The sequence below is a fragment of the Ornithodoros turicata genome, chromosome 8 (genome assembly GCF_037126465.1).
Source record: "Ornithodoros turicata isolate Travis chromosome 8, ASM3712646v1, whole genome shotgun sequence".
In the NCBI taxonomy this organism is placed as follows: Eukaryota; Metazoa; Arthropoda; class Arachnida; order Ixodida; family Argasidae; genus Ornithodoros; species Ornithodoros turicata.
In genome coordinates, this window is record NC_088208.1 from 2079935 (window position 1) to 2103127 (window position 23193).

The following is a 23193-nucleotide window of genomic DNA, read 5'->3' on the forward strand; positions in this document are numbered from 1 at the left end:
ATGGCCTCTCTTTATGGCGATAAAATTACGGGTTATGTATGAAACTATAGTATATGTGGAATATGCGGAATTTTCATTGACACTAGAAGTAACCTGGCTGCTGAAACCAATATCCAGATCCATATGTAATAACGACATGAGGTATGCAAGCAACTCATCGTAATCTTTTTGTAGTGGTCGATTAATGTCTGTGGCCTGACTCCATTGGTCTTGTGAACTAGCGGAAGTGAGATGCAAAGATATCCCCGACAATAATACTTTCACTGTGTACTGCGCAATGTATTACGCTTTTATTTGTTCCTTCTTCCATTTTGGGCTGAATCCGAAAGTAATGTCATTGACGCGTGTTCCCAGCATCTGGCAATCAACATCTCTCCCGATCAAATTGAACGAGCCCACCGACTCGGGACCTACAGGTCTGACAAGAAGCGGCCTATAATTGTAAAATTTAACTCTTTCAAAGATAGAGAACGTGTTTTAGCGGCGTCCTCAGGTTTCAAAGACACTTCAATTTCTGTCTCTCAAGATTATGCGTCTCATGTGCGATTAGCTAGGAGGAAGTTGCTCGACCATGCACGATTTTCGAATACTCCTTTTAAGCTACGGTTCGACAAATTACTTGTTGACAATAAGTGCTTTGTCTACGATGCCGATAAGGGATGCGTTGTAGAAATACAAAGATAACTAGGCATTTCTCGCTATCGTCAAAGCAGTAATAATCGCATTGGTATCCTGCTGTCAAACATCCGTAGCCTCATTCCGAAGCAAGATGATTTGTGTGATATCATTGACATGTGCTCCTGTGATATTGTTGCTATTACTGAGACGTGGTTGTCAAGTGCTGTTCACGATTTTGAAGTTTTTCCCAATGTTACTGACTTATCATTGTTCCGATGTGATAGAGCAGATAGAAGGGGAGGCGGAGTTCTTCTTGGTGTCAGGAGTAGCCTTGAACCTTCTGTTGTCCTTATACCTTGCTGTAATCTTGAGATGACTTGCGTATCTGTGAAAACATCCTTTTTTCACTTATTGTTTTGTGTTTGCTATCGCCCACCCAACTCTCGTTCTTTTGTCCCCGAATTTCACAATGCCCTCAGTTACGTGACTAAGAAGTTTCCCAGGTCCAAAGTAATTATTCTCGGTGATTTCAATTACCCTAACATAAACTGGTCAACGACCTCTGCGGGGGACTTGCAGCACCAAGCATTCCTCAACACGTGCCTAGACTTTAACTTGAAGCAGATTGTCACGTTTCCCACGCGTGTCACTACCTCCTCGGCATCCTTTTGGATCTGATATTGACCACTGATCCTGAGCTGTTTGGTGAACTCTCATGTGTGGGTGCTTTGAGTGACCATTCTGTCATCTATGCTCCACTGAATTTATATTGCCCTCCACGCAAATGCTCTGTGAAAACTATTATGTTGTATGACAGAGGCAATTTCGACCTTATCAATGAAGAACTCACGTCCTTCTACGATAGCTTCATCTCTGACTTTGAGTCGCGTGACGTGGACGAGAACTGGTCCCTCTTTAAGAACAAGCTTAATACTCTAGTTGATCTACATGTTCCTACTGCAAAGATCCCTGTGTCCTCCAGTGCCCCATGGTACAACAGCCATCTAAAGCGCCTCGCCCGCAAAAAAAAGACGCTTGTACAAGGCCAGTACTTCGTCATCCTCCATTGATATTACATCTAAATATAAAATATGTTGCCAAGAGTACAAACGTGCCTTATCCGAGGCAAAACGTCGATTCTTCCATGATGTAATGCCGAAATTGCTGTCTACTAACCCCAGAAAGTTCTGGAGTTCACTTAGACCTACCACTAACACCCAAATTGTGCTACACGATACAGAAGGTAACACCATCCCAAACGACGAATGTGCAAACACTTTTAACAACGCGTTCTGTTCAGTGTTTACCAAAGAGGACAACGTTGGTCTCCTTACATTTCAACAATATGTATCATCATCCATGCCAGACCTTGTGATCTCTGTACCCGGCATTGTGAATATCGTTGAGGGTCTCAAATCAGCTGCTGCGCCAGGGCCCGATTTGATCAACCCCAAAGTACTTAAAAGCACGAAGCTCATTAGTAGTGCATTTTTGTCTGCCATTTTTTCACAATCTCTGTCTACCGGTACAGTACCTAAGGACTGGCGCTTGGCGAGGGTCATTCCTGTCTATAAAAGAGGTAGTCAGCAAGACCCCCTCAATTACCGTCCCATTTCCCTCACCTCTGTGCCCTGTAGGATTATGGAGCACATCATTTACTCAAACATTTCTGCTTTTCTGAAACAGCATTTCTGCTGCTGCTCCAAGGCCTTTGACACTGTCTCACACTTCCGGCTTTTACATAAATTATCCCGTCTTGGCCTGCCTTCCAACTTGCTGGCGTGGATTGCGCACTTTCTTAAGGATCGACAGCAATCGTGCTTTGTAAACTCGCAAGAGTCTGTTTCGAGCCCTGTCACTTCGGGCGTACCGCAAGGCTCGGTGCTCGGTCCTCTTCTTTTCCTCATTTTCATTAATGATCTTCCGCATAACGTATCTTCCCGCTTACGACTATTCGCTGACGATTGTGTTCTATATCGCCATCTTCACTCCTCATTAGACACTGCCATTCTACAGGAGGACCTTAGTGTCATTTCATCCTGGTGCACTGAATGGAAACTTCAGCTTAACGTAGGTAAATGCTGTTACGTGCCCTTCTCTCGTAGCACCCCCGTTCGATCAAACGTGTACCTCCTCTCCGGCACCCCCATTATTATGGCTTCGTCATACAAGTACCTAGGGGTGACTCTTTCTTCTGACCTATCTTGGAATGAACACATTAAAAATATCACATGCTCCGCTAATTCAACCCTTGGCTTCATTAGGCGCAACCTTAGGTTATCTCCTCCTTCTGTCCGACTGCAAGCTTACACCACCCTCGTGCGACCGAAGCTCGAATATGCTGCCTCAATCTGGGATCCACACCAAGCATACCTTTGTGACATGTTAGCAGCAGTTCAGAATAGAGCCGCACGGTTTATTCTTAGCGATTACTCTTTTCACTCTAGCGTCACATCACTAAAGCGTTCCCTCGACCTGGCACCACTTGCTTCGCGTCGTAAATTCTCCCGTCTTTGTCTTTTTCATAAGTTCATACATTCTCCACCATTGAGCAGCACATACATCTCACCTGCTTCACACATCTCTCGGCGTCGAGATCACCCTATGAAAGTACAGCTGCATGTCGCCCACACGTCATACTTCCTGGAATCTTTCTTCCCCCGCAGCAGCAAAGATTGGAATGACCTTCCCAAAGCCTTGGCCATCATCGATAATACAGACACATTTCGAAATCATCTACGTACATTTATGTTCTCCTGATGTTTGCTGTGCATCATTTCATCTTTTCCATATGCCAACTATGTACCCTCATGTAATGACCGCAAGGGCCCTTGAGGTATTATTAATAAATAAATAAATAAATAAAATTTTATCCTGCTCTTAAGCTCTCACCATGTATGCCCACATGTGTCTTGTTTGTTCTGGTATCTGGTGCTTGCCCTCTGTCTACAATGTATAATTTTGTCAAATATGTCCACCAGGAGCCTGCCGCTAGAGTTGTTATTCATTCGTAATTCTTCCGTGCGTACCTACAGTGTGTATACGACACCACGTCATTTCCAAATACGACTCGGTTACAGGATTATAATGCCCTTAAAGTAGCTTATATACTGTTCTTGGAATGTCAAGTGCGATGCATTCAAGAGAGACATAGTGCGTGACTTCGTAAGCAGCAAATCATACAGTGTACGTGAGCGTGGCACAGTTCCATTAACAAATGTGACGTCCATGGCGCTCTCCCCACTTAGCTGCACGCCGGCAACTGAAGAGCACACTTGTACCAATCCTAAGCGCACAGCACAACGTGTTTTGGCGTTGGCAAACCATCCAACAAATAAAAAAAAGAAACAAAGAGAATACTGCAATCAATAGGTCCCGTCGATGGAGCAGGCCCTCCCTGCCATCATGGCTTGTCTACATAGGGAGGGCAGGATGTCTTGAAGAACACTGATACCACTTACGTCGGCGGTACAGACAGCCTAAACCTAATTCAGCCATAAATATGGCGACCTCCATGTTTGTTTCAGCATGGTTAATTTACATGGGACCATTTTCTGGAAACGAAGTGTGGTTTCCGACACAGTTAGATATGGTCTTCCACCAGCTCCCGTCGCATAGTGGTTAGGATGATCGCTTTTCCACGCAGGGACTGGGAGGGGACACGGGTTGGAATCCCGTCACCGCCTGTGCTGACAGGGGAGGTTTTCCCTGAGTTTTCCGAAGACTTTCCAGGCGAATGTCGGCACAGTTCCACCTGAAGTCGGCCGAGGACGCATACTATCTCCCCTGTCCCCCACTCTTTCCTGCTGTCCTTTCTCCGTCCGTCCACCTATGTACGCCGCTCATAGCCACAGTTGCTTCGCGGCGCTAACACGGAATAAAAAAAAAGATACGGTCTTCCAGAATATCGTTACAGTTTGAAAAAGACAAAGTACCGCAGGAGCTGGCCTTTAAACCTTTTCTGGACGTTACAAATTTGGAAGCGAATTGGAAACTCAAAGATGCCGGTATCCATCCAAAGACACTACATAAAAAGCTTCGTCGTGGCGGTACAGGCAACGTGCCATAGCGGTACGAATGCAACGTTCTGGAAGAGTTATGTGCTGCACGCGTCTCTATAGTCTTAATACATCGGTTGTACGGGAACGTGAACAGGTGAGCCCTGCTTTGCGTCCTGTCTCATATATTTGGACATGTCAACCGTCAAGTCGGAACGGAGATAACTAGAAATTCTATTAAGACATTGTATGGGGGGGGGGGGGGTAAAACCGTCGAGGAAGCCTTCCGTGGGCCCGAACCTTTCACTCCAGACACCGCTCCCAACACCGCTGGTCAGCAATCACCAACCAATCGAATCAAAGAACGAGACGAAGGTTCGCTTTTCGTTTATCTTCTGCTGCACTAGCCCATCAGCTATAACCACGTGCTAACCCCTGCATTGGTCGTGCTGAGGTCGTGCTTTCGCCGGTTCTCCGTAGATCATCACAGGCTGCTCCCGGTGTTGTTTGAACTACGCCTATTCTTCGGCGTGGAAACTGTAGCGGCCGGTGGACAAGGACAAGGATGGACACACGCCTGGAGCACCCGCTTCTCAGTTCCACTGGCGCAGCCATGGAGATAGGCCACCGTCATCGCCTCTCCGTGGCATACCATCATCGCCGGTCGGGACTCGAGTAGAGGAATGCCATCGTCCTCTACAAAACGAGAAAGGTCAAGTACAAAGGTCAAGTAAAGGTCAAGTACAAAAAGCTCCGCTTCGGTACACTTTCCGCCCACAGTCTTTTTTTTCCCCTATAGTGCAACGGGGTCCGGCGTTTTTATCGAAGGTCGTGGGAGAGTGGGAAACAAAGGCTATGCCTTAAAGGTCAGATATGCCGATTTTGAAGTGCCGCAGAACTGACCGATACTCGCGCTGTGTGTTCATTACCGAACACTGAATATGTGTGCGAAATATCTTGCTCCAACTGTTCGTAGTTTTTTAGAAAACAGTTTTTTTAGTTCCCACGCCCGGCCGTCAGACCGTCGGCAAACCCTGCGCACGGGCGCACCGACGTCACTGCTCACGGTTTATCTGTCTTTGGCTTGGCATGGACTCTTGGCTAGGCTGCTTGGCTCATTTCGTTTCCTTCTCTGTGCATCGTACATAAGCGAACAGCTGTTATGTTGTTGCTAAGCCGGAAACAAAGCATGCGATTTTTTTCTTTTTTTTTTTTTTGGCACAGCGTCGTTTGGAAAGTGCACTTCCTTGTTCTGACCTTGCCTTTTATGGGCTGGAGCGATATGATTCGTGAATATGCCACGGCGAAGTTGTCGAAGATGCGACAGTGCTACGCTGTTAGAAGAATTCATCGGAGCATTCAAGTGTTACCTATTATAAGCTGCCAAAAGACGAAGCAGTGCGAAGCTCTTGGCTGAGAGTGGTGCCTGCTAATTTCCACTGCAAGGATTTCGTCCACGAATGTTATCATACGTTACGCGCGACTCCAGAGGCAATTTGGAATCTCGGCACGAAATCGTGTGATGAAAATCTGAGCTGCCCAACGCATAACATTTTGAACGTGCCACGGAGGATCAAGGCAAAAAACGAGAGCAAAAAAAGGTAAGTCGAGGTTCAGATATAAAAAATAGCAAGCTTAATGAATCGATTGTGCAGCTGTCCTACTGCGCTTACTCTGATATAACCACGATTAGCAACGCAATAGTACTATTGATAATCTAACTTCAGAATTACCACAGGTGCACGCTGAAGGCGGAAATGAAGCATGATCTGGCTTGCATCTGGTCATGAAGAAATTGCTGACACGTTAGTTGCAGTCCACCTCCACCTACAATGTGATGTTATAACTTGAGTATTCATCTATGTTCAACTTTTCATGTGCACTCGCATGCAGACATCTTGACACCACTTTTAAATCTGCCCTCAAAGTTACAACTTGTGCTTTCAGGGTGGAAAACAAAGGTCGCCATTCCGATTACCTGCTATCTCTAGCTTTTTTGTGTTCCTGACATTATCGCACAAGATGTAGTATCCACTATGATCCTTTATGTGGGGGGTATGTACAGTGCAATCAACAGGTGCTATTTACAAATCTGTGTTTTCTACTGTGTTGAAATGGGGTAGTTTGTATCTGAGAGCCATAGTGAAACACAGGCCCTCGAGAAACCTGGCAACACATTGCAGGGACTCTGGATGCTGCCTAAATTTCCAGAACACACAGCTCAAGGCAGTGGTTAAATAACAAGTGGTTAGAGAAATCCAAGACAGTTGCATCCGTAAGCAGTGCGCTGTTGGATTTGCTTCTGTCAGAGATACGTTATCTCAAAGGGAACGCATGGACACACTCAGAATGATACTAGGGCTGCCTGTGAAATAGAATGAGGAGAGGGGAAGATATATAACCCTTTTTCTTGTCTGTTATTCTATTGGTTAAATTGTCATTTTCTTAGCAGCATATGTGTGTATATTCCAGTGTCTGCTAATAAATATATCAGTTTAGAGCTATCAGTCGCATTGTAGATGTGATGTGACGTGATGTGATGTGATGTGATGTGAATAAAGAAAAAAATGGGGATGTGAGTTTCGACGAAGTCAAACTGGCTACCCCAGTACACTTAATACAGAAAGTTCAATCCGATGATGAGATGATGAAAACGCAAAAGGATGATGTCCAGAGACGAACAGAGATGATAATGGAGTTCAACATGTAGGTCAAAAGTTCAAGAGTTGCGCCCAAGTTAGAGTTAGAGAGTTGTAGATGTCTCATCCTGTCCTTGGTTGCTTGTGATTCACTATGGCCATGCTTGCTATTGCAAAAACAGAAAACAAAAAAAGACAATAGAAAAACATGGAAAGATCGATCTGCCTGCTCTAGTGCTCACATGGAGGCAATGCAATGATTGATTGATTGATTGATTATGTGTTTAATGGCACAAAGGCAACAAAGGCAAAGGCAACGCAATGAGGTAACATGTTCCATTCATGAACTGTGCATAGTAGGTCACACATAGTATATCACAACGGCAACCGATTATTCATATTTTTCTTGAAGTACTTTGTTTTTTTTTAGCTTTGTTTGCACAGTCTATTATTGGAGCTTTATGTGATTCCCCTCTTCAGATACTTTAAGATTTCTGATGCTGTGCAGTTTGTTAATTTTGAAACTGTACTGTGCTGAGGTACAAAAACAGAATTGTCATATCTGCATTTGAGCACATAGGAATAATTTGTAGGTACTTTACTTGTTGACATTAATATTTGCACCAGGTCACAACATTGTTGATTTATGGAAAATGTAAATAAATATATTTATTTGCTTGCCAAACAGTGCACAAATGTCTTCTTTTCTAGTGAGATATTCCCTGTTCACCAGACATAAATGTGGAAAAGTTAAAGGGGCACAATGATGGTAGAGTCTAGCGTTGCTTTTTGCCACTTCACATATATGCACTGTTATTCGTGTGCACATGTAGGAATAGGAAGGTAGAGGATGCGCATAAAAAATTTCGTATGCAGCCACCAGTGATGGCCAGTAGTTAACTACATGTAGTTAAACTACTAGTTAAACTACCTAATTGTAGTTAAAAAGTAGTTATCAACTACTTGCAGAAATGTAGTGGCAACTACTAGTTAAACTACTATTTTAAGTAGTTGACTACAGTAGTTAGGTTACTGAAGGCGCCAACTACTTCCGATTTTGCCGTAACCTTTACGGCACGATTGTGCTTCCGACTTTTACCTTGAGCTACTTGTTTGATGAGAACGGAGGTGCAGAGCAGTTGTGTCGTGCATGTGTACTAAATCTTCACTTTTAATGCTTTAAAACAGGTTGCTTGAAAAACAATGTTTAAAACTCTGTTCGAAATATCGGCAGCTTCTGTCCTGAGGCAACTCCCTTCCTAATGTTTAAAACAGGTTGTTGAACGTACACCATAGCTGATCTGTTCTGTTTCCCACCACTGTACTACCGCACATGCTTTATCTGTTTCTTTTTTGTTTGTTTTTTTGTAATGTCCGCAGTTTGATTCCAAAGCGTAAGGATTTGTGTAGTTTGTTGCAATCCTGTGAATGTGACCCTGTTGCACTTACTGAAACTTGGTTATCGCCAGATATAAGAGGCAGTGAGCTGTTACCAGAGTGTCCTGGCCTTACCTTCTATCGCTGTGATCGCGTAAATAGACGAGGAGGTGGTGTTTGACTCGTCGTTAAAAACTGTTTTAAATCATATGCTGTTCATTATACATTTCCTATCGAAGTAACGTGGGTATTGATTGACTGCGTCACGTGTAGATTAGTGGTTGGTGCATGCTATCGACCTCCCTCAAGCAATGCATTCATCTCAGAATTACACAAATCACTACATCATATATTTCCCAAATTCCCAAATTCAAAGGTTATCCTTCTTGGTGACTTCAACTACCCTTCAATTAATTGGAGATCCACCTCAGCCTCTGGCAGTGAAGAACGTTCTTTCATTTTGTGTCATGTGTTTGACCTTCATCAGGTGGTTCATGAACCCACCCGTGTAACTCCCACCTCGTCAAACATCCTAGACCTAATCCTCACTAACGACTCAGATATAGTAGGTGATCTTATAGTATATATAGTAGGGCCTTGAGTGATCACAAAGTACTACACTTTACAATATCTGTCCCCAGCGTGCCCCGTCGTTCCTCATGCAAACGCATAAGATTATACGATAAGGGTAACTACGACCAAATAAATTCTGAATTATCCAATTACTTGGCTAGCTTTCTCGCTAATTTTGAAGTACGGACAGTCGAGGAAAACTGGTATTTATACAAATCCAAGATTAATGCACTTATTGAAGCCTATATACCCTCCATTATCATCAAGACACATTGCCATGCCCCATGGTACAATCATGAAATCAAACTGCTCGCCCGTAAAAAGAAACGTCTATACAGGCTTGCTAAGCGCTGTAAGTCTGCACCATCACTGCTAAAATATCAAGAGTGCGCCCGGAAATAAAAATCATTGATGACTTCTTCAAAACGCATGTTCTATAGCGAGGGCCTCGTTAACCTCTTGAAGCACAACCCCAAAGCATTCTACAAAGCTATAAACCCAAAATCTCCATCGGCAAACATCCAACTGAAAGATCGTGATGGTAATTTTGTTAGAGATAACCAATGTTCTCTTATCTTCAATAACGCATTTGCAAGCGTGTTCACCAACGACGACACAACTCCCCCTGCCGCGCCTCCCACATCCATCTTCAATAGCATGTCACCGATAGCGATATCTCCTGCTGGCATTGAAAAAATTATCTCTTCCATCAAGGTTTCCTCCTCTGCTGGTTTCCATGGAATAAACAGCAAAATTCTTGAAAACACAAAGGCTCACTCGAGCAGATTTCTTGCTGCAATATTCCAACAATCACTTAATAGTTCATAGATTGGTAGAAATCCAGCGAACCGGTACAGATGTAGGAAGGGAGTTGCCTCAGGACAGAAGCCGCCGATATTCCGAACAGAGACTGTTCTTCTTCAGGGCACCGTCCTCATCATTGGCATGGTTTAAAGGGACAATTCGCATGAACCTTTAAACACGTCACACCTAACCCTTTATATACCATGCCAATGATGAGGACGGTGTCCAGAAAAAGAACAGTCTCTGTTCGAAATATCGGCGGCTTCTCTCCTGAGGCAACTCCCTTCCTACTTAATAGTTCTGCCAGAAGACTGGCGTCGGGGAATGATAATACCAGTGCATAAAAGTGGTGTCACTCATTCACCGTTGAACTATAGACCAATCTCCGTTACCAGCGTCCCCTGCAAAATCACGGAACACATTATATATTCGCAGGTAATCAACTTCCCAGAGTCAAATGCTTACTTTTCCCCCTGCCAGCATGGCTTCCGTAAACATTTCTCACAACTAGCTGGTTTTATCCACGACCTCCACTCAAATATGGACAGTTCTACTCAAACAGATGCCGTGTTCCTGGACTTTGCTAAAGCCTTTGATTCTGTACCGCACGCTAGATTAATGGTTAAACTCTCACAACTAGGCCTTGATGCACATGTTCTCTCCTCGAGTCATATGTTCTTAACTGACCGCCTCCAGTCCACTTTCGTGAACAACCATTCCTCGTCCTTTTGTTACGTATCATCTGGTGTCCCCCAGGGTATGGCCTTTGGGGTATGTGAATAAATAAATAAATAATGCTTGTCTAGTGAAGCCTCATTTGCTGTGAAATAATTCTGCAATTTAGTTTATCGCGTAGGCACAAAAAGAATTTCGCCGCAAGCTTTGTATTTGACGATCGTAGCAATGGCTTGAGCCAAAGTTTATCATTGCTTGTGATTCATATTTAGGTGTCCAAGAACACTACAAGGGACTGGTGTTGATGGACAATGTTAAGTAGTTATAGATGTAGTTAAACTACATTGCAGTAGTTAAAGAAGTAGTTTTAACTACTCCCCTGAAAAGTAGTTGAACTACTAGTTAAACTACTCAATCGCAAAGTAGTTAGTAGTTATAGTTAAACTACTGTAGAAGTAGTTAGTGGCCATCACTGGCAGCCACACATATGGTTCAGAAGATTAATTAGATGATGTCCAAGCATATATAATTGTGCTTCATGTGCAATGGGTATGCTAACGGATTGCTTCCATGAAGCCTTTTTATTTATTTTGTATAAATTCGTTTTATAAATGTTATTTTTGATTTCATATAAATTTCATATTACATATTGTATACTTATATTTTTATAAATTTTATAAACTAAAAACTCAAGTTACACGGCCCCTGTAAGAGTGCCCTTTGCAACTGGTTTGGTAACGTGTCTCGAACTGTAAAGGTAAGAGGCAATCGAGAATGCTGCAGACAAGGTTGCAACTTACATATTGCTTATCACGTCCTACATACAAAGTGATTTGTACAATAATTCCTGAGCACGTAATTAATCCCGAGGCTGGCCAGTGATGTCACCCAGGACGACAAGTCACATAATTGCCTTTAACACTTTTACACCCCATGGGCTGAGTTGTGAATTGAAAGAGCACTCTACAGAAGGATAAGGTGCACCTGATTTCTAGGATCTATGCTATGCCCTAACTCTTCAGACACACATTTCTAAGTGGCAATATGTGCTCTGGTACTTCTTTTGCGTCTGCATAGTGTGCAACCACATGGCTACTGGAACTTTCGTGTGCATGTTTTTGTGCGACGGTGTTCATTACAAACAATATCCAGATGTTAGACATAAAATGCAGTAGCTTGTAGCGTACCACACAACGCATCGTGACATAGGTGTGCGTGATTCAAAGAAAGCTTCTGGAAAATGCACAGAATCCCACAAAAAGTTTAAAATGTGATTTGTATTTAGTTTTACGTCTTTCGTCGTTACATACCATCGTCGACGCTGTTGCACATTGATAAATCTACGTAAAACTTGTCCCATAGCAGTATGCGGTTTCTCAAATACATAGCACAATTTTCCTGCAGTAATAAAACGCTGTCGGCATCTTCTTGCTGACACGGCTGTCGAAACGTCAGCCTCTACAATGGGCAAGTGCTGTAAAGGGGCTAACGCAGACGCGACTTGATACAAATTGTACGTGCTCACAAAACACAAACGACGAATTCCAGTCACAACATCGCACAGAGGTTGGTTCGCGAATGAGTTCGCAGCTGCTGCACTGTTTACTTATCGCGGAACGGTGGAACCCGGCTGTCCGCCATCTTCAAGCACAGATACGTGAAGCCGCGAGAAGCCGTAGCTGAAATCCACTGACAAGTACGAAGGCGCGTACACGTCACAATGCCCGTCATAAAAATGGCTGCGCCCATGTGTGTTTCGGAATGAATTACCTATTTTTTTGACATGGTACTGTACCGAACTGAGAGAATGAAGGTGTATTTTGGGGAGAGCTTTCAAAATATCACAACCGTTTCGACTATTTGGGATATCGGCATAGCTGACCTTTAAGGTTCAATCCTTTGCCTTGTCAGTCCATCGCTCCAACGCTCACGCCACCAACTTCCCGCACCTCACTGTACGGGGCTGGACCCATGTGCTCTCTCTCCGTCAAGATTGCTTAGTCCCTGGTCAAATCCAGCCCACCAACGCTTTGCCCTCGCATCTCTTTTGGCCTTTTTAGACACCATTGCAATAGGCTCCTTCTTTGGTTCAACACCACCAGCGTTGGGATACCTTCTGGCGATGAAATTCCTGGTGTACTGGAGAAGAGCCCCTTGAACAGGTTGAAAAATTTATATTCTGAGGCTGGAAGGCAGAAGGACGAATACACAGAACCTCAAGTGAATAAGAAGAACGCATGAAGAAAGAAGGAAGTCGTCATTGCAAAGGTTAGCAGTAGTAGTACTCGAACCCACATCTTCGGGGTTGGTGATTGTCATATACGCTACGAGTACACCACGGCAGCACACATACTTTCTCGTTTGCCGGTCTAGGTCCGCTTGATAGTGTGTCCTGGAATGCGCAACCTCTAACACTGTCGTCAGAGACAGTACCCTTTCCAGTGCTGTTCCTCGGAAGATGTTTTTCTAAAAAAAAACATTCATTGGGCCAAAATTAAAGTTGTTGTTTTACCTTCTTTTTAGCCAGTGCAGGTGATGGTGGTGGTGGAAGGGCTCGCCGTTGTCGGCCTCACTGATGTGGCAAACTTCTCGACTTAAGCTCTGGAGGAATGTGCGTCCTGGGCCGACTTCTAAGGGAACTGTGCTGACATATGTCTGATAGCGTCTTGGAAGAATGCGAAATACATGCCCTCGGAGCGCAAATGGCTATCTTTTCGCAGTTGTATGGCGGGCTGGCAGTTGGTCGCTTAGTGGTGGAAGAAGAGGAAGATGTTGAAACGGAGCGCAAAAGACGACAAAGACGAATTCATTTTACCAGAAACGACGAAGGTACGCTGCTGGAGGTAGGTCATTGCGACGTCAAGAAACACTTCCGGTTCAACTGAGGCCTTGTCTGAGCCGGGATACCTCACTGCTACTCCTTAGAACATGTTACCTCCAGCAGTACCACGACCACCATGCCCGTTTTGCGGCGGACAGCGACCTAGCAACATAACATGCCACCCTGTCTGCATTATAGTCGTGGTGTCCCTCTGCATATTAGAAGTCATTGTGATCATAGCTCTACTACGACTGCACAGGGAACCTGAAGTCATGCGGTATAGCCCTTCCATCATAACCTTGGACCCCAACACTGAAGACCCAGGCGTCATATTTAACGAGACCTTTGGGCCAGGGATATTTGATTTCCTGTGCTTTAACGGTACCTTCAAGAACGAACTCTGGGCAAACTGGACCGTGTGGCCGCTCTATGACGATTATTTTACTTTCCGAGGCTTCATTCTGAACTGTAAAGGAAAGGTCCTTCGCACACCCCTCCCGCCTCTCGACACCCAAACGGTTCCCTCGAATGACCTCACAGCAAACCTATCAGAGCCACAGAAGCGCAAGACTGAACATCGATACTGGACAATCACGATACCCAATGACGACAATCCGGGAGTATCCCCGAAACGACCAAGTAGACGACGCCCGACACGACACTTCGACACTACCGGCAAGAAGTAAGAGCATGACAAGAAACTGAGGTAACTGGTTACGGCGCAAAATTAACTGTCAGCTGCATTATTATCCGCTACAACGTCGACGACTCGCCCAACTACCCCTCGCTGTGCACTACAATCTCTGGACAGACAAGAGTTCTTTTGTTGTTTGGTGCACGCACACGTGATATTCTCTTCGTGCACGAGAAGAACGATTCAGCCACAGGATCCGCCATACAGCAACGTGATTAGGCCAGGTTAATTGAAGAGGTGCATCGTCCACACAGTACCCGTCTTACGAAAACGACTGCCAAGAGTTCGCCGAACCGAAACCAGTCCTCATGTCGCCACATTGTTGCCACGGTGACTTCGCGCATGCGTAAACCCACGTGGGAGTATCAAGCTAAGTGCACTCCATGTTTCTAAAGCCCATAACGAATTCGACCCTTCAAGTCTTCGAAAAGTCAAGTCATGAATTGGTAAGTTTGCAGATTCATTCCCGCCATAACGATAACATAGCAGTCAGCGCTTGGACAGCATGTCCGTTACACGCGCCCGATTAAATGTGCTATTTTAGGTAAACTTTTCACGCAAATGGGGTACCGCATTGGTCATCAGGTTGCTCGCTTCAAAGTCCCAATTGCCAGAGTTCGAGGTAACTCGTTACTGTAACTACGTTCCTCTTTTTTTTTTGTTTTGAACTCGTTTCTTTTTTAGATAACTTTGCAAAAGTAACTTAGTTTCAAGTTACTTTTAAATCGCTTTTCACTCACGTCCACGTACTTTCTTGCTTTGCCTCCGGTTCCTTCGTGGCATTTCTTTTTTTTTTTTGCCATAAACGTGATATTCAATGAGTGACAGTATTTTATTGAGGAAGTAAGAACTGCTGCCATTGAAATGAAGCTGAACCATTCTGCGCCGACAGGGAGTAAGACGCAAGGTGTTCAAATAGACTTCTACCAGAGAAACATCATCATGACATTGGTAGAAAGACTGTAACCGAAACAAATCGAAAGGGGAGGGCTGGGTTACACGAACGGGCACTTGTTTGCTGCCTCCCATTGAAAGAAAAGCAGGACCGAAAGTCGTCCCTTTAAAGAACCATCGTAATCCCCTCAAGATCGTGACTTTCCGGCGCGACCTTGTTTACCTCTAGCTTCTAGCGAAGTTCAGTTGTACTAAATTTCTGGCGCTGTCGAGCGCTATAACGTCGTTTATTTACAAACAGTGAGAGGTCTATTGCTGGACATACACGAAAACGATCTAAGCGTGTTGCACTCCTTCGCAGGCAACCCACGGTCTAACTCAACTGGGCCCGCTTGCACGAAACACTTTGAGGACACTCCGGGACACTCCTCGGCACTTTCCTTCCTCTGTGATGTCCTCAAGCGGAAAAGTGGCTTGCACGAAACAAGTTGAGGATCGTAGCCATGAGGAAGGTAGGAAGGTGGCGCCGAAAGGGCTGAGGAAGCTACTGGCACTCTCAACGCAGCTTCGACCGTCTTTTACGCTAGCACTAACATGGACCGCGTGGATCGTGTTGTGACGCTGCGACGCCGTCATCGGCTGTTTCTCGCGCTCTCGTTGTCACGGCAGCGAGTCTACAGAGACCGTGAAAATCCTTTGGAGTGTCTAGACGACGGTGAGCTGCAACGGCGGTTCCGTTTTACGAGGGATGGAATATTTTTCATTTCGTCCCTCGGTTGCTGTCGACATCGAGCCTGCGACCCGTCGGAGCCGGTCCCTCCCGTCGTCGTTACAAGTGCTACTGACATTGCAGTTCCTCGCTACTGGGAACTTCCTCATTACAGCGGGTGACGTGGTCAACGTGCACGAAGCAACAGCCTGTCGTGTAGTGCACCGCGTCGTTGCAGCGCTGTGCAAGAGGGTCGGAAAGTTCGTCCGGTAAGCATATATGCCTATTGGTGTTCTGTCTGTTTTCCCTGACTCCTAAAATCATGTTTTAGGTGGCCAAGAGGTGAGGAGGTAGCAAGGGCCCAACATCAGTTTTATCAGCTGGCCAGTTTTCCTGGGGTTGTGGGAGCAGTGGACGGCACCCATGTTCGCATCCAGGCACCGTCAGCACACGAGACGGCTTTCGTCAACCGCAAGAACTACCACTCCATAAATGTTCAGCTCATTGCGGTTGCTTGAAGATCTTGCATGTGGTTGCGAACTGGCCCGGTGCCACCCATGACTCTAGGATACTGCGTGAAAGCACCATTGGGAGGGAGCTGGAAGCTGGAGTCCACACTGGGTTTCTTCTTGGTGACAGCGGGTACCCCTGCAAACGCCTGCTGATGACACCGTTTCTCCAGGCCCAAAACAGAGCACAAGAGAAGTACAATGCTTCACACTCGACAACACGGGCTTTGGTAGAGCGGTAAGTTGGTTCAGGATATCACCGATATTTAGCAACAACATAGCAAGAATAGTTTATTGAATGACTCAGTTTAAAACGTGGCACTCTACCCTGTTAGTTATGTACATATATAATATGATGAGCTATATACATGAGTGTTTCCATGCAGGATGGAAACTGCAATGTAAGCGCAAAATTGCACACCGTTGCAAAACTAGATGGAACCGCAGCACATGCCAGCGGGGAAGATGCACAGTGTACATATTTGTTCCTTATTGTATGTATTGCAGGACAATTGGTCAGCTGAAAAGGAGATTCCACTGCCTTCACAGCGAGCTGCGAGTGCTAACAAAGCATACCTGTCCTATCATCGTGGCATGCTGTGTCCTTCACAACATAGCCAAAGATTTCGGCAGTGAAGTGCAGGAGGCAGACAACGACAATGATCACGACCCCGATTACGACCCCCAGCTGGTGTCCAGTTATGAAGGACGTCAGGATGGCTTCATGTACAGATATGCAATCGTACGTCAGCATTTCACATGAGCGTAAGTGGACATTTCGGAACATATCACTCAACACAGTACTAAACGTGAATTGGAGGTCTTCAACTGACAATTTAGGTTAACACAGGCTAAGGTCAAGTACAGCTTTAAGGGGTTGTGACACATCTTCTCACACTATCCCAGATGTGTGTTCTAGGTCTTGTATCTCACCAAGTACGAGACGTAGAAGAATAATGCTTCTTCCCTCAGTACTCTGGAATGGAGTACGACACAGACATGATGCCATAATGAACCACAACTATTAAAGAGTCGCAGCCCCTGTAAATATGTGCAAATAAAACAACAAACAAATAAAGCACTATGAGGGTACTGTCATGAACAAATTAAGCTCGCTTCAACTGCATTGTCACAAGGGAATGAATACAACTAGATAAGAAATAAGAACTTAAAAATGTGCGCATTTGTGCTATTGCTGCTGCTGAAGACGTTCCACTTCCAGCTCCAGTTTTGTCTGCAGCAGCCTCTCTGTGTTGTGTCTCAGCAGTTCAGTCTGCTGCCTGAGACACTCTGTTTCCTGCCTGAGATGGCATAGCTCAAGCTCCTCGAGAGCAACTCTCTGGCGGACCTCAATGAGCCGTTGCTCCATTGTAGCCGTCTCAGTGTCCTTGTCAAGGAGGCCCGAGTAACTGCGCTCTATGTTTTCTCTAGTGTCCCTCCTGGCTCGCTGGGAACGCGCATGCGTACTGCTTCGTGCCGGCTGCTCCTCTGCACCGTTCCCAGCACCGGCAAACGGCTGTGAAGAGGCACTACCCCCTGTACCACCCACCTCGCAAGTCACGACAAAGTTATCATCTTCACGCAGCCCAACTACAGGCACAACATCCTGGACCACAGTACCATAATCGTGGTCATCACTGGTGGATGGCCCTGGCAGACTTGCAATGACGTCCTCGATAATCGCAGCGCTGTTGTAGAAAGCAAAAAAAAAAAAAACAAACAAAAAAAAACACGGATGAGTTGGTTTGGTGAAATGTACAGAGGTTTCCTTCATTGTTCCTTAGCACTCTGTTTATAAGCTGTATGTTTGACTTGAGAAGATACCCAGTTTTGTGTGTTTTGTGCGTGCATATATGTGCTTCCTCAGTCCACGTTTTGTTCGGGTTTTGTTTTGAACAGTTTGCTTCAACTGTGGTTCATTTCTTATGTCACAAAGGACAGTGTGCAATGTTTAATATGCATAGTTATGTTTGGATTGTTATAATATTTTTGGGTTGCCCCAACATTTTGCTCTTCATATTAGTTAATTGCTGTATCGTTGTTTGTTGTTGTGTCTATATGTCCCCAGTAAACCATAAATGTCCCTGGGATGACTGCAAGACATCCTTACCAGGATATGTGGACTACCTGTGGACGTCCACAATCCTCCCGATGATGTCAGAGTGGACATCCCATGGATGTTAAAACAAGCATCCATATCATGTCACTGGGATGTCTTTCAGAGACATGATCTTGTACCTTGTTGGGACGTTTTTTATGTTATGCTAGGTGTATACAGGGTGTCCCAGAAAACGTGTCATTGAATTATAATAAAAAATGAGGATGATAATTGACAGGGATATTCAGGAGGTATCCCATCGGAAAAAATAGCCGAACATCATACTCTACGGAGGTCGCACAGAATAGCGCACGATGAATTTTTCAGCGCAATCTTTGTCAGTCCGACGAAAGGAGGTTGGAAGCCACCGACATCGCAGAAGGAGATAAAACAGGCACGGCTTATCACGTTCGACTTTCGCTGGGATAATGCTTTCCCTCTCCCAATTTTAGGAACTGTTACTTTTTCTACTATCACTCTGTAGGCTGGCTTCGGAACCTCCTTGCGTCACACTGAGAGCGATTGCGCTCAAAAAGTCATCGCGCGCTACCGTCCGGTGCTCCGGAAAGCATGATATTCAGCTATTTTTTTCCCGATGGGATAGCTTGTGAATATCACTGTGAATTATCATGAATTTGAGTGAATTCGGCACGCTCTTCATATTGGTGGGTAAAAAAGTGACCTTTACGTGGCAAATTTTCGAGTTCAGTTCGCAAATATTTACATAATTAAACTTGGAGTACATGACATTCACATTAGGAGGTGGCAAAAACCTAATAAGAGCAAATGCTGTTGACCGCATGATTCTAGGTGGCGTAGTTTTTTAATTATAATTCAATGGCACGTTTTCTGGGACACCCTGTATACCTTGAGCAATATCATGATGCAAATATGTGGTTCAGCTTCAACGTTTATTGGTGCACTGACTGAGTACAGTAAGACAGCTTTGCGTAAAAATGCTCTCGACTAGAATGAATCAAAAGTAAGGTAGGAAACCACAATAGTACCACAGCAGCGAGGAGCTTATACATATGCTGGGTTTATAAGCATTTTTTGCAGAACGGAGACAAAAATATGCAGGTTGTGTAGAGAACAAGGTTAAGCCACGTTGTACTACATAGCATGTAACCAGAGTAGCAGAGGCACTGCCGTGGTAACACACGTCTATGGGTGATATTTATATTTACGAGTGATATCAGGTTTGATGTGATTGGGGACACTGTCTTGATGCTCATGTTAACACGTGGAGCTGCTCTGATACTAATATTAACAGAGCTGTTCAGGCTCATGTTAAGTTACCATCATGTTAAGTTAAGTCTAGTGTTAACATTGTTAACACTAAAGCCTCTATGATGCTGATGCTAACATGCATGAGGGCTGCCTTAATGCTGATGTGGCACAATACTTGCATTGATGCTGGTTATGGAAATCTTGAAATTGCTGCTGTGTGGCCAGCAACGGCAAGCTATTCACCGACCCTCCCCGTCGCTGTCTACATGCTTTCTGAAATGTTCTGCGAAGTAAGCCGCTCATGCCTGGCGGAGATGAGAACCCGCAAAAACCCACGCGAAACAGTAGATATAGCAGCAAGAAATCACTTTATTCACCACTCACGAGTACGTACCTCTGAAAGCATCCCCATCCATCATCAACACACCTGAGCATTCTTCTCACGCAGGCACAAAATTCGCAATGATCGGACGATGAACAACAATGAAAAAAAGCACATAGATTCTCACTTCCGGTCCAACTTGTCAAAGCATTTGCAAATCTTGTAATGACGTGCATGAGTCTCCGCCACGTTGAACACAATGCTTGCGTGTTTCTTCCTGGTGCATGTTGCGCCATACACGCCTAATCTGAAAGAAATATCTTTTCAGAAAACACGATGACAGCATAGCCATGTGCAGTGGGTGTCAAGACATATACACACCGTATGCACAAAGTCCCACTTTAAACGTCGCCAAACACTCTAAAAACGCTATTTAGCACTGTTTTCGTGATGTCAGACGTTTTCAGCTTGATTTTTCGATTTCCGGCACATTTTGATTATTCCCACTTTAAACGTCGCCAAACACTCTAAAAACGCTATTTAGCACTGTTTTCGTGATCTCAGACGTTTTCAGCTTGATTTTTCTACTCACAGTTTCATGCTCACAGTTTCATCTTGCGTCAGATTGCCTGCACAAATGGAGTGAAATCTACAATGACAATGCATGGCACAGCCGAACATATTATTTCACAGTTATATTGATTACACACCTTACACGGCGAAAATCCTGATGGCGAAGAGCGATTTTGGCTTGATACAGGGCCGCGTCCTCACTTGACATTTCAAACGAGCCTGACTGGCCTGCTGTGGGTTGGCAGAAACATTTCCCCTTACGGGCTCTTTCTCAGACGGGTTGCTAGAACAACAGCATAAACTGGGAACGACAGTACAAACCCTCTAATAGCTGCAGACTTAGCGGAACAATAATACGCTCGAGATCATGCGTACCACTCGCCGCGATGAGAAACGTCCGTTAGAGCGTTAGAGCCAAAGTAAAGCGAACCAGCGCCAAGCGAACAAAACTGCGCATGCGCGACTGACAGCGCTGGGCGCTGGCTGGTGGCATGGTGAACAGGCAAGGACGCGGGAGTTCGTGTTGGCATGCAGCCAATGCAGCCATCGCGGCCAAAGAAGCAAAAATAGGAAACTGTACACAATAATTTTTGTCAATTTAAACTGAAAAATATTGTATCGGGCATGTGCCTGGTATCAGGCATATTCTAATTCCACTGAAGTGACACTCACCCCACATTACGTCCACAGCAGAATGTCAAAATACAATCCTCAGGATGTCATGCAATTGACAGCCTTTGCGACACTACCTATGGATGTCCTAATGATGTTTAAATTGGACGAGGACGTCTGGACCAGATGAGGACGTCCATGGGCTTTTTATGGTTTATTGGGTCTTGTAGATAGTTTATTGAATACACCACAGGTGCTTTTCTTGTAGCACAACGTGCTCAATGGGGTTGTAGCACTTCGTAAACAATAGCATTCTATGTCTACCTGTGTGTCAGCCTGCCTGTAGGATGTTACTGTTTGCATCAGTGTGAGGATGCATTTCCAGTTCCACAGCAAGGGATGTGACACGAAGTGGCGTGTATTATGAAACAACCCCTTCGAATAACCATTTTACAGATAACATATAATGATGCCCTTATCCCCCACTTCCAATGTTCTACACATTGTACATGCAGTATGGAGTGCCTCATTGTAAATTAGTAAGCCAATCAGGTGCTGTCCTGACCTATGAAAATTCTTTTATCCCAACATGTCGTGCTCTTTTGGACCAGCTCCACCTTGTCAGTAGTGTTTGTGTTCCCCTAGACTACATATTACAGTCGAACGCAATGTGAGACGTGCCTTGTTGGAAAATTTTCACGTGGCAGCCTTATTAGTTACATAATACCTGTATTACTTACCCACGGGTGTCCATACCTCCTTCAACCCCAGTGATACTGGGGGAACCTTCATCAGTAATGTCGATCACAGCCTGTGTGATTGCAGAGGGCTGCGAGACATTGCCTCCTCGACCTGTAATCAGCAGCCCAGAACGTTGTAGCACAAAAACAAATGTGAACACATGTGCTCAGCAGTGTGCCCTTGTAAATCTAAAGCTATATGTAGTGTACCTTATATTGTGGTATGTTATTGACATGTCAAATTACTCTAAATATGTTTCGGCATGAATATATTGTAAAGCTGTCACCAAAGCACTTGAGTGCGAAAGAAAAGGATGCTCCAAGGAAGCCAGCAAATCGGGTCTCATTCTCATTGCTTTTCTTCCATTCTCATCATTTAATTGTATGTACGCCACTGTGGGATGTGTGGCTTCTGCTGTGTTATGCGAAGTTCTTGATGCATTTCATAACGTCAGTGGTGGAGGTCATGCTCCTCGTGCAGGTTCACTATGATGTAGTACTGTGTGTATGTCTTTATTTCACTTCCATTGCAAATGAGGAACGCGTACATAAGAGAACCCAATATAAAACTAATGTATGTAATAAAGCCTCATTGCTACTTACCAGTTTGGAGTGACTGCCTTCTGAACTCAGAAAAAATAGTTCTGTGTCTTGTGCACAGGTTGTCCCACTGTTTTTTTCAACTCTGCAACAGTTCGTAGCGTAGTTGGGTGCCGTGCATTGAGCACATCCGCTGTTTGTTGCCACGCCGCCTTTTTGTCTTTTTTGGTTAGCGATGGACTAAACTTTCCCCTGATGACAGTCCTCCTGTCCGTCACCTCTTGGAGGAACTCCAGTCTTTCTTCATCGCTCCACGTAGAAGAACGGCGCTCTTTTGCTGGAGCACTTTCCATTTCAAACAAATCAAAAGCGCGGAAATACTGCGTGATCGTCTGCTTACTAAAAGCTCGCATTTTCATGTATTTGATCAAATGTCTCAGGTCATATTGTGGGTAACGTATTTCTCAGCAGTATTTGTGAAAAAGTTATTTCTTGGTATCGTCGCTAATGTCAAACGTTTTTTCTCTCTTTTTTAATATTCCCATTCTTGGTGTGAGACCAGCTAATCGCCGCAACTGATGAATATCGGCGGCGGCGATCACATTTGGGAGAAATTATCCGTCACACGGAAGAGACAGTATGTAATATAAGGCTCGTTTATTGCAAAAAAAAAAATACAAGCAACAGCACCTTATAGTGAGAATAAAACAATCGCTCGCTATTGTGCATTTCTAAAATTACATGGAGCGATAGCAAAAGCAGACGAC

General features: G+C 44.7%; 1 pseudogene; it reads left to right on the top strand.

The window, feature by feature from the left end:
• Positions 1 to 15841: 15841 nt before the first annotated feature.
• On the top strand, positions 15842 to 17970 carry LOC135366346 (putative nuclease HARBI1; annotated as a pseudogene).
• Positions 17971 to 23193: the final 5223 nt, after the last annotated feature.